General features: G+C 34.8%; 1 pseudogene; it reads left to right on the top strand.

Annotated features, from left to right (window-relative positions):
• LOC102191320 lies at positions 7,221 to 8,150 on the top strand (annotated as a pseudogene).

Consider the following 13,179-nt stretch of genomic DNA (forward strand, 5'->3'; position numbering starts at 1 on the left):
CTAAAAGTGAAGTGCTGGAAAAAGATATTCCATGCAAATAGAGACCAAAAGAAAGCAGGAATAGCAATACTCATATCAGATAAAATAGGCTTTAAAACAAAGGCTGTGAAAAGAGACAAAGAAGGACACTACATAATGATCAAAGGATCAATCCAAGAAGAAGATATAACAATTATAAATATATATGCACCCAACATAGGAGCACTGCAATATATAAGACAAATGCTAATAAGTATGAAAGGGGAAATTAACAATAACACAATAATAGTGGGAGACTTTAATACCCCACTCACACCTATGGATTTATTAATTAAACAGAAAATTAACAAGGAAACACAAACTTTAAATGATACAATAGTCGAGTTAGACCTAATTGATATCTATAGGTCATTTCACCCCAAAACAATGAATTTCACCTTTTTCTCAAGTGCACATGGAAACTTCTCCAAGATAGATCACATCCTGGGCCATAAATCTAGCCTTGGTAAATTTAAAAAAAAAATTGAAATCATTCCAAGCATCTTTTCTGACCACAATGCAGTAAGATTGGATGACAATTACGGGAGAAAAACTATTAAAAATTCCAACATATGGAGGCTGAAGAACAGGTTACTGAATAACCAACACATCACAGAGGAAATCAAAAAAGAAATCAAAATATGCATAGAAATGAATGAAAATGAAAACACAGCAACCCAAAACCTGTGGGACACTGTAAAAGCAGTGCTAAGGGGAAGGTTCATAGCAATTGAGGCATACCTCAAGAAACAAGAAAAAAGTCAAATAAATACCCTAACTATACACCTAAAGCAACTATAAAGGAAGAAATGAAGAACTCCAGGCTTAGTAGAAGGCAAGAAATCTTAAAAATTAGGGCAGAAAATAAACGGAAAAGAAACAAAAGAGACCATAGCAAAAATCAACAAAGCCAAAAGCTGGTTCTGTGAGAGGATAAATAAAATTGACAAACCATTAGCCAGACTCACCAAGAAACAAAGGGAGAAAAATCAAAGCAATAAAAATAGAAATGAAATTGGAGAGATCACAACAGACAACACAGAAATACAAAGGATCATAAGAGACTGCTATCAGCAATTATATGCCAGTAAAATGGACAACGTGGAAGAAATGGACAAATTCTTAGAAAAGTACAACTTTCCAAAACTGAACCGGGAAGAAATAGAGAATCTTAACACACACATCACAAGCACGGAAACCGAAATTATAATCAGAAATCTTCCAGTAAACTAAAGCCCAGGTCCAGACGGCTTCACAGCTGAATTCTACCAAAAATTTAGAGAAAAGCTAACACCTATCCTACTCAAAATCTTCCAGAAAATTGCAGAGGAAGGTAAACTTCCCAACTCATTCTATGAGGCCACCATTATCCTAATACCAAAACCTGACAAAGATGCCACACAAAAAAGAAATCTACAGGCCAATATCACTGATGAACATAGATGCAAAAATCCTTAACAAAATTCTAGCAATCAGAATCCAACAACACATTAAAAAGATCATAAACCATGACCAAGTGGGCTTCATCCCAGGGATGCAAAATTCTTCAATATCCACAACTCAATCAATGTAGTACACCACATTAACAAATTGAAAAATAAAAGCCATATGATTATCTCAATAGATGCAGAGAAGGCCTTTGACAAAATTCAACATCCATTTATGATAAAAAGTCCCCAGAAAGCAGGAATAGAAGGAACATACCTCAACACAATAAAAGCTATGTATGACAGACCCACAGCAAACATTATCCTCAATGGTGAAAAATTGAAAGCATTTCCCCTAAAGTCAGCAACAAGACAATGGCGCCCACTTTCACCACTACTATTCAACATAGTTCTGGAAGATTTGGCCACAGTAATCATAGCAGAAAAAGAAATAAAAGGAATCCAAATTGGAAAAGAAGTAAAACTCTCACTGTTTGCAGATGACATGATCCTCTACATAGAAAACCCTAAAGACTCCACCAGAAAATTACTAGAGCTAATCAATGAATATAGTACAGTTGCAGGATATAAAATCAACACACAGAAATCCCTTGCATTCCTATACATTAGCAATGAGAAAATAGAAATAGAAATTAAAGAAACAATTCCATTCACCATTGCAAGGAAAAGAATAAAATACTTAGGAAGATATCTACCTGAAGAAATTAAAGACCTATATATAGAAAACTATAAAATACTAATGAAAGAAATCAAAAAGGACACTAATAATGGAGAAATATACCATATCCATGGATCAAAAGAATCAATATAGTGAAAATGAGGATACTACCCAAAGCAATCTATAAATTCAATGCAATCCCTATCAAGCTACCAGCAGTATTTTTCACAGAGCTAAAACAAATGTTTTCACAATGTGTATGGAAATACAAAAAATCTCAAATAGCCAAAGCAATCTTGAGAAAGAAGAATGGAACTGGAGCAATCAACCTACCTGACTTCAGGCTCTACTGCAAAGCCACAGTCAAGACAGTATGGTACTGGCACAAAGACAGAAATATAGATTAATGGAACCAAATAGAAAGCCCAGAGATAAATCCACGCACCTATGGACACCTTATCTTTGACAAAGGAGGCAAGAATATACAATGGATTAAAGACAATATCTTTAACAAGTGGTGCTTGGAAAACTGGTCAACCACTTGTAAAAGAATGAAACTAGAACACTTTTTAACACCATACACAAAAATAAACTCAAAATGGATTAAAGATCTAAATGTAAGACCAGAAATTATAAAACTCCTAGAGGAGAACATAGGCAAAACACTCTCCTATATACATCACAGAAGGATCCTCTATGACTCACCTCCCAGAATACTGGAAATAAAAGCAAAAATAAACAAATGGGACCTAATTAAAACTAAAACCTTCTGCACAACAAAGGAAACTATAATCAAGGTGAAAAGACAGTCTTCAGAGTGGTAGAAAATAATAGCAAATAAAGCAACTAACAAAGAATTAATCTCAAAATATACAAGCAACTCCTGCAGCTCATTTCCAGAAAAATAAATGACCCAGTCAAAAAGTGGGCCAAAGAACTAAATAGACATTTCTCCAAAGAAGACATACAGATGGCTTACAAACAGATGAAAAGATGCTCAACATCACTCATTATCAGAGAAATAAAAATGAAAACCACAATGAGGTACCATTTCACACCAGTCAGAATGGCTGCAACCCAAAAATCTATAAGCAATAAATGCATGAAAGGGTGTGGAGAAAAGGTAACCTTCTTAACACTGTTGGTGGGAATGCAAACTAGTACAGCCATTATGGAGAACAGTGTGGAGATTCCTTTAAAATCTGGAAATAGAACTGCCATATGACCCAGCAATCCCACTGCTGGGCATACACACCAAGGAAAACAGAAGTGAAAGAGACACAGGTACCCCAATGTTCATCACAGCACTGTTTATAATAGCCAGAACATGGAGGCAACCTAGATATCCATCAGCAGATGAATGAATAAGAAAGTTGTGGTACATATATACAATGTAGTATTACTCAGCCATTCAAAAGAATATATTTGAATCCGTTCTAATGAGGTGGATGAAACTGGAGTCTATTATACAGAGTGAAGTAAGCTAGAAAGAAAAATGCCAATAGAGTATACTAACACATATATATGGAATTTAGAAAGATGGTAATGATAACCCTATATGCAAGAGAGCAAAAAAGACATGGATGTATAGAACAGTCTTTTAGACTCTGTGGGAGAGGGCGAGGGTGGGATGATTTGGGAGAATGGCATTGAACATGTATAATATCATATGTGAAACGGATCATCAGACCAGGGCCAATGAATGATACAGGATGCTTGGGGCTGGTGCACTGGGATGACCCAGAGGGATGGTATGGGGAGGGAGGTGGGAGGGGTTTCAGGATGAGGAACATGTGTAGACCCGTAGCAGATTCATGTTGATATGTGGCAAAACCAATACAATATTGTAAAGTAATCAGCCTCCAATTAAAATAAATAAATTAATATTAAAAAAGAAAAACAACAACAACAATGAAAAAGAAATAGAAAGTCAAATTTAATTAGAAGAAACTAATGCTGTATGAAATCGAGACAGACAGTTGGCTTTGGTAAATTATTGTAAAAGCCTTAGTTTCTTTATAGGCTTAATTTATCGGTGTATAAACTAAAATGTTCTGGTTTAATTTGGGAGTGGGAAAAAATTTCAACTGGTTGTTTTTTTTCCCATTCCCATAATTAAAATATGGCTTTGTTTATGTCTATTCAAATGAACAAGTGATTGCTTCAAGTTGACCAAATCAGTATTTTAAATATCATTATATATTTACCTTTATATAGGGGAGAGAGAAAGAGGGAGATGAGGAAATATTTCTATAATATAACTGGAGGCATGAAACCTTACTTTTCAATAGCTACACTGTAAACTAATTTTAAATCTTAAAATTTTACTGTAGATATAATTTAATTGTTTTAAGTCTCCATTGCAAAGGATTTTCTTTTAATGTGACAGAATTAATTTTGTCTGTAAAAGAAAGTGATAAGCAGATAATTTATAAATTAACTGATAAAATATAGCTACAAGATTAGAGCAAAAGATATGTAACAATTTTTTAAAAGGTTTTAATTACTTATAATATATTTTGGGGATCCACATTGATAGTATGAATACTTGGAGTATGTAGTTACCAGTTCTATGTAATATTTGTCATTAGTATTGAGATACAAACTACATTCTTAGAGGCTATGGTCAACCACAAATGAATTGTTTGTATTTCCATATGTCAAATCCATATTAAATCCATATGATTTAACAGATTGTTTATGAAGTGTTTCAAGCTACCTTTATTCATTTTTTAAAAATATTTTCCATAAGCTTTTAATTAAAATCTCTTCTATTTAGAGCTAGAGAATTTGTCTAGTATACCTCAACATTTTCTTCCAGTTTAAAATAATTGTATGGCTTTATTTATTTTTTTTTAATTTTTATTTTTACTTTTTTTTACTTTACAATACTGTATTGGTTTTGCCATACATTGATATGAATCCACCACGGGTGTACATGGGGAGGGAGGTGGGGGGGGGGGTTCAACCTTTCATTTTCAACAAGTTTTTTTTTTCTTTTTTTCTCTTTTTTTTTAATTTTTTGTTTTTTTAAATTTTAAAATCTTTAATTCTTACATGCATTCAAACATGAACCCCCCTCCCACCTCCCTCTCCATAACATCTCTCTGGGTCATCCCCATGCACCAGCTCCAAGCATGCTGTATCCTGTATGCAAGACAGGGAAAGAGACACAGATGTGTATAATGGACTTTTGGACTCAGAGGGAGAGGGAGAGGGTGGGATGATTTGGGAGAATGACATTCTAACATGTATACTATCATGTAAGAATTGAATCGCCAGTCTATGTCTGATGCAGGATACAGCATGCTTGGAATTGTATGGCTTTAAAACTTCAATTTCTATATGAAAGTTATATTTAGTTGACTTTATTATTGACAGCCTCACTGGTAACACAAGAATACATATAATAAAAATATAAATTAATACTTCAATGGCTAATAAAACAATGACTATTTATTGAGTTGAGTGTTTTGTGACAAAATATAAAATATTTCACCATTTTACAAATATTGTTGTTCAGTTGTTAAGTCATGTCTGACTCTTTGCAACCCCATGGACTGCAGCACGCCAGGCTCCCTTGTCCTTCACTATCTTCAGGAGTTTGCTCAAATTCATGCCCATTGAGTTGGTGATGCTATCTAACCATCTTATCCCCATCCACCCATCCTCTTCTTTTGCCTTCAATCTTTCCAAGTAACAAGATCTTTTCAAATGAGAGATAGCCTAAGTTTAGAGGACTAAGTGTTTTGTGCCAATTTCACACACCGCAGTGTAATTAATAATGAATTCTAGACCACAAATGTTTGTCTTCAGAAAGCCTTTCCCACACACCTTCATGCACTTTTTCTCTGAACTATACAGTGTAAAATTTTTACATGTGGGTTCTGGAAAAGTCTTAGATTGGACAAATAAGGAGGAGAAAGTCATACTCCAATTCAAACCACTGAGAAAACTATTGTTTTTAAAATACGGTACATTGAGTTAAGAGCAAAGTCGTGAAGGTAAAACTTCCTTTTGCTTCTCTGTTTTTAGTTTTAGCTACCATTCTATTCTGTGGTTGATTTAGTATATGATTTTTATTAATGTGCCAGAAATAAACATATTTCTGTTATAAAATGTTAGAACTTTGCTATCTAAAATCAGTAATGAAAATATAACTAAGCAATCAAAAATTTTCAAACCAATTACGTTGGGTTCTTGCATAGTTTTCATCTTCCTCTTTGTAAATATACATGTATCATTATATAAATAAATATTTAATTTTATATTCTACCTGATTTTAAAATTATTTTGAGGCAGGATATTTTCTACTAGTGAATATTTTCAGGTTTTATACTTTCTTCTATATCATTAAAGGTAAACTTTGCAATACTTATGATTAATTGTGTCTTTAACAAATTTGAGTTTGTAGACATACAGAGAAATATTTCTTTTCAAGAACTTGTATATTTTTTTAGAAGTGGAAAATATTTGGCAACTAGTCATTATTTTGAAACAATTTGACTGATTGATCAAATATTTATATTTATTAACATTTATTTTGAACCTAATGTTCTTAAAGATGGACTTGTGAAAATCATGAAACTAATCAGAAACAAAAAATACTATCAAATTTTCATTTTGTGAATCTGGAGTTATGTTCATTAAACATAGTTTCATGATATTATTGTGTTTTAATTAATTTTTATTGGACTAGAGTTGATTTGCAATGCTGTGTTTACTTTCTACTGTACAGCAAAGTTAATCAATTATACACATAGATATATCTGTTCTTTTAGATTCTTTTCCCAATGGGTCATTATAGAGTACTGAGTAGAGCTCCCTGTGTTATAGAGCAGGTCCTTATTAGTATCCATTTTATTTATAGTAGGTTGTTTATGTCAGTTTTAGTCTCCCAGTTTATGTCTCCTTCCTTTCCCCTTGGTAACCATAAGTTCTCTTTATCTACATCTAAAACTCTATTTTCATTTTTGCAAATAACAGAAATAACAGACATTAGTGTTATTATAAGTTTTCTCCATGAATGTTTCTAATACCAACTTATGCATTATGTCCTTTCAGGGGACTGTTATGCCTTTTTACTGCACTGGACCATGAAAAACAGAAATAATGTCACTGCGTTTATTCTTTTGGGACTATCTTAAAGTAAGAACATTGAAATTTTCTGCTTTGTCTTATTTTTATTTTGCTACATTGCTATTTGGATGGGAAATTTGCTCATAATGATTTATATTATATGCAGTCCTCTTATTGACCAACCTATGTATTTCTTCCTTAATTACCTCTCACTCTCTGACCTTTGCTACACATAGATGGTAACACCCAAACTAATGACTGATTTACTGGCAGAAAGGAAGACCATTTCCTATAGTAACTGTATGACACAGCTTTTTATCCTTCACTTCCTTGGAGCCATCGAGATTTTTATCCTTACAGGGATGGTCTATGACCTCTATGTGGCTATCTGCAAGCCCCTGTACTACACCATTGTTATGAGGAGGACAAAGTGTAACACAATCATCATAGCTTGTTGTACTGGGGGATTTATACACTCTGCCAGTCAGTTTCTTCTCACCATCTTTTTACCATTCTCTGGCCCCAATGAGATTGATCACTACTTCTGTGATGTGTATCTTTTGCTGAAATTGGCTTGCATGGATACATACAGGATTGGTCTCCTGGTAGTTGTTAATTCAGGTCTGATTGCATTGTTGACTCTTGTTATTTTGATGGCTTCTTATTTTCTGATATTACACACAATCAGGGATTACCCTGCAGAGAACTGCACCAAAGCTCTTTCCACTTGCAGTTCTCATGTCACTGTTGTGGTCCTGTTCTTTGTGCCTGTCTTCTTCATTTACATTAGACCAGTTGAAACTTTTCTGGAAGACAAAGTGTTTGCTCTTTTCTACACCATCACTGCTCCCATATTCAACCCTCTGATCTGTACATTGAGAAACTTGGAAATGAAGAATGCTGCGAAGAAAGTGTGGTATCATCAATTTCTTAAGAAAGGGCAGTAGCCTGCATGAAAAAAAAAATTCAGAAAGTCACTTTAGGGCTAAAAATATCATGGGCCCTGGATAATATGGGATGATATACAAGGAGTTTACAGTGATTGCAAAAGCTGGGTACAGAATCTTCAGCATTTTCTCAGGTCTCTCCTGGTTGGGAAATTTAATTTTTTTCATGTTTATTTTCCCTCTTTTCTCTTCTCATACCTGTCTCAAGAATTCCTTAATTTGACATTGTATTTTGACTGTGCAATAAAATATTTTATTTCTTCATATATATATATATATGAAAGTTTTTTTTTTCTTTTGAAATGTTTAATTTTCTAGGAAATGGTAGGTGGAGAATAGTGGAAAATGGGTGTATTGATGTTTTATTCAAATTTACTAGATTTAAGTAAAATAATTATGTCAGTTCTTAAAGTGAAAGTAGTAGTCATGTCCAACTCTTTGCAATCTCATGGACTGTAACTTGCCATATTCCTCTGTCCATGAAATTCTCCAGGCCAGAATACTGGAGTGGGCAACCATTCCCTTCTCCAGGGGATACTCTACACCCAGAGATCTAACATGGGTCTTCCATTTTGCATGAAGATTCTTTACCATCTGAGCTAACAGGCAATCCCTCTTAAAATATCAGACCAATATTAAATAAGCATCCTTGATTACTGAAGCATAAATTCTCTGGTAGCTTATAACCAGTTCTCTAATTCTTTCCTTTGGATTGCCAGTCTTATTCTAGGGTACTCTTAATGACATAAACTAATAGGAAGTCATCTAATAGAGGACAAATATTGTGAGATTTTACTTCCAGCTTTTCAGAGGAGAGCATTTAAAGGAGGATTTTTGAGTTGAGGCTAGTAGGTAAATGAGTGTAACATTTGACTCCTTTGGCTACTTAGAGTTTATTACCACTCTTCTATATTAAATTTGAATCTCCTTATAAAAAACAATAGCATCTCTATGTTTTTGCCAAACAAGATGCTTCTACAAAAACAATCTCTCTTTCTCTCTCCCAAAAAGGAAATGCAAATCCTAAACCTTCTGGACAATGTTAGTTTCTCTCCTAGTTCAGGTTGCACTCTTTCTTGAATAATCTGTCACAATAAGAAAAGATTGTAAAGTTAATACTCAAAACTTAAAAAAGAAAAAAAAATAGTATGTAATTAAATGTATGAAAATATACAATGCTAAATTAGTCTTTGTTTCTTTGATTGGGATCAGGAATTTAGATATACTGAAGATGGCTTATCTAAGTTCCATGATGTCTAGGGTCACAGCTTAGATAATTCAAAAGTTGAGAGGGAGCTAGAATAGGGGATATATGTATACCTATGGCTGATTCATGTTGAGATTTGACAGAAAACAGCAAAATTATGCAAATTAATTATCCTTCAATAAAAAATTAATTAATTTTTTAAAAAGTTCATTAACTGGAAGCTGAAATCTTTTAACACCTTGAATTGCATTCCTGGAAGTTGAGGTTGGCTGTGAGCTGGGACCTCAGCTGAGCTGATGGCCATAAAACTCTGCATCTGTCCTGTATGTGCAGGTTTTCAATGGACTAGTTTCGGTCTCTGTATAGTATGGAAGCTGTGAAAAAATATTACTCATTTTTACACCTTCTATTGCTATGCTTTCTAAGTAGTTAAATATCCAGTGAAACCATTAACAAATGCTATGTTTAGGAACAGTCCTACACATCTAGACATCTCATCGTCTATACAAACTAGACAATCAAATGCATTGGCTGAGGTTTTGACTACTGAGAAGAATTTCTTCACTTATCTTTTTGGGAATATTCATGTTTGAGGCTGTAATGCTATAACATTCTATGTTGAGTCAGTGCCAGACTTTCTGGTAGAACTAAAAGCAAATAGATGCAATCGTGTGTTTCCTCCTTGGCCAACTTACTGTAAGACCACAATTGTTGACTGAGGGAAAAGAGACAATTTGGCAAGGGTTTCATGAACATTTCTTAAGTGTATGAGACATATTCAAACCTAACCTCTTAGATATCATTCTCACTTGATGTGTTGCTGGCAATCACTGAGCTTCTTTGTAGTGGAAAATTTACCACTCTGTTTTTCACTTCAGTTCAGTTCAGTTCATTTGCTCAGTTGTTTCTGACTCTTTGTGACCCCATGGGCTGCAGCTCTCCAGGCTTCCCTATCCATCACTAACTCCCAGAGATTGCCCAAACTCATGCTCCTTAAGTCGGTGATGCCATTCAACAATTTCATCCTCTGTTATCCCCTTATACTGCTGCCTTCAGGCTTTCCCAGCATCAGGGTCTTTTCCAGTGAGTCAGATCTTCACATCAGGTAGCCAAAGGGTTGGAGTTTCAGCTTCAATGTCTGTCCTTCCAAAGAATATTCAGGAATGATTTCCTTTAGGATTGACCGGCTTGACCTCCTTGCCATCCAAGGGACTCTCAAGAGTCTTCTCCAACACCACAGTTCAAAACTATCAATTCTTCATCACACAGCTTTATGGTTCAACTTTCACATCCATACATGACTACTGGAAAAAGCATAGCTTTGACTAGATGCACCTTTGTTGACAAAGTAATGTCTCAGCTTTTTAATATACTGTCTAGGTTGGTCATAGATTTTCTTTCAATTTCATGGCTGCAGTCACCGTCTGCAGTGATTTTGGAGCTCTAAATAAATAAATAAATAAATAAATAAAGCCTCTCACTGTTTCTATTGTTTTCCCAACTATTTTCCATGAAGTGATGGGACCAGATGCCATGATCTTAGTTTTCTGAATGTTGAGTTTTAAGCCAACTTTTTGACTCTCCTCTTTGACTTTCGTCAAGAGGCTTTTTAGTTCTACTTCGCTTTCTGCCATAAGAGTAGTGTCATTTGCATATCTGAAGTTATTGGTATTTCTTCCCAGCAATCTTGATTCCAGCTTGTGTTTCATCCAGCTTGGTTTTTCACATGATGTTCTGTGCATGTAAGTAAAATAGGCAGGGTGACAATATATAGCCTTGGCATACTCCTGTCCCTATTTGGAACCAGTCTGTTGTTTCATGTCTGGTTCTAACTGTTGCTTCTTGACCTGCATACACATTTCTCAGGAGGCAGGTCAGATGGTCTGGTATTCCTATCTCTTTCAGAATTTTCCAGAATTTGTTGTGATCCACACAGTCAAATGCTTCGGTGTAGTCAATAAAGCAAAAGTAGATGCTTTTCTAGAACTTTCTTGCTTTTTCAATGATCCAGTGGATGTTGGCAATTTGATCTCTGGCTCTTCTGCTTTGTCGAAGTCCAGCCTGAACATCTGGAAGCTCATGGTTCATGTACTGTTAAAGCCTGACTTGGAGAATTTTGAGCATTACTTTGCTAGCATGTGAGATGAGTGCAATTGTGCAACAATTTGAACATTCTCTGGCATTGCCTTTCTTTGGGATTGGAATGAAAACTGACCTTTTCCAGTCTTGTGGCCACTGTTGAGTTTTCCAAATTTGCTGTCATATTAGTTTTTCTGGTAGGAGGGTCTATATATATATAGCATATATATATATATATATATAATTTTACAATACTGTATTGGTTTTGCCATACATTGACATGAATCCACTATGGGTATACGTGAGTTCCCAACCCTGAACCCCCCTCCCACCTCAATCCCCATATCATCTCTCTGGGTCATCCCAGTGCACCAGCCCCAAGCATCCTGTATCCTGTATTGAACCTAGACTGGCGATTCATTTCTTACATGATAGTATACATGTTTCAATGCCATTCTCCCAAATCACCCCACCATCTCCCTCTCCCACAGAGTCCAAAAGTCTGTTCTGCACATCTGTGTCTCTTTTGCTGTCTCGCATACAGGGTTATCATTACCATCTTTCTAAATTCCATATATATGTGTTAGTATACTCTATTGTTATTTTTCTTTCTGGCTTACTTCACTCTGCATAATCAGCTCCAGTTTCATCCACCTCATTAGAACTGATTCAAATGTATTCTTTTTAATGGCTGAGTAATACTCCATTGTGTATATGTACCACAGCTTTCTTATCCATTAGTCTGCTGATGGACATCTAGGTTGCTTCCATGTCCTGGCTATTATAAACAGTGCTGTGGTGAATATTGGGGTACATGTTTCCAAAACTGAACCAGGAAGAAATACAAATGGGTCTATAGTCTTTTGCCTCAGAGACCCTAGTCCTTAGACATTAACATGAATTTTTGTTCGAATTACTGAATCTGACCCAGGAAGTATAGTTGAAGTCATCATCTAAGTAACTTATGAACATCCATTGTCACTGTTCAAGGTATATCTATCCACAAGCTAAACAGGTAATTTGAGAAGTACTTGTAATAGCAATTAATGCCCCCTATTGTTTACATTTTGTTTATGTTTTTGCTATTATGGTGACTTTAATATCTGCATGTCCATCAGAGATATGGTGTTATTTTGACTACATAAAATTATATTCCTTTTGGGCATAATAAGAATCAAAAATCCAAAGAAAGGATTCTGTCATTAAGAGTGTCTATTTTAGCTTTGCAGTTAGAAACTGTGGAAACAAACATAGTGTGAACCTTTGTTCCCACAGAGACCAGTATAAGATGGCCTGGGACCACCTTATCTCTAGCAGTGAAGTGCTTTCACTTGAGGTCTACTGCTTCAGAATCCTATGATTCTTATTGAAAAAAAAGAAATATATTTCTTGGGACTTACTGATCTATAATAAATTGCTATTCATAGTATTTGGAACCCTTCTTTACCCTATTTTATAAAACCTGTTACACTGGTACCAACACTAAGATCTAAACCAGTGACAATATCAGTGAAGGTTATGCCCCTTAAACTGTATGGACTGCCACAGAAACTGAGAAAAATATCTTCTTTTTAAAAGCAAAAATAAACAAATGGCATCTAATTAAAATTAAAAGCTTCTGCACAACAAAGGAAAATATAAGCAAGGTGAAAAGACAGCCTTCTGAGTGGGAGAAAATAATAGCAAATGAAGCAACTGACAAACAACTAATATCAAAAATATACAAGCAACTTATGCAGCTCA

The sequence above is a fragment of the Capra hircus genome, chromosome 6 (assembly GCF_001704415.2).
Source record: "Capra hircus breed San Clemente chromosome 6, ASM170441v1, whole genome shotgun sequence".
NCBI classification, from domain to species: Eukaryota; Metazoa; Chordata; class Mammalia; order Artiodactyla; family Bovidae; genus Capra; species Capra hircus.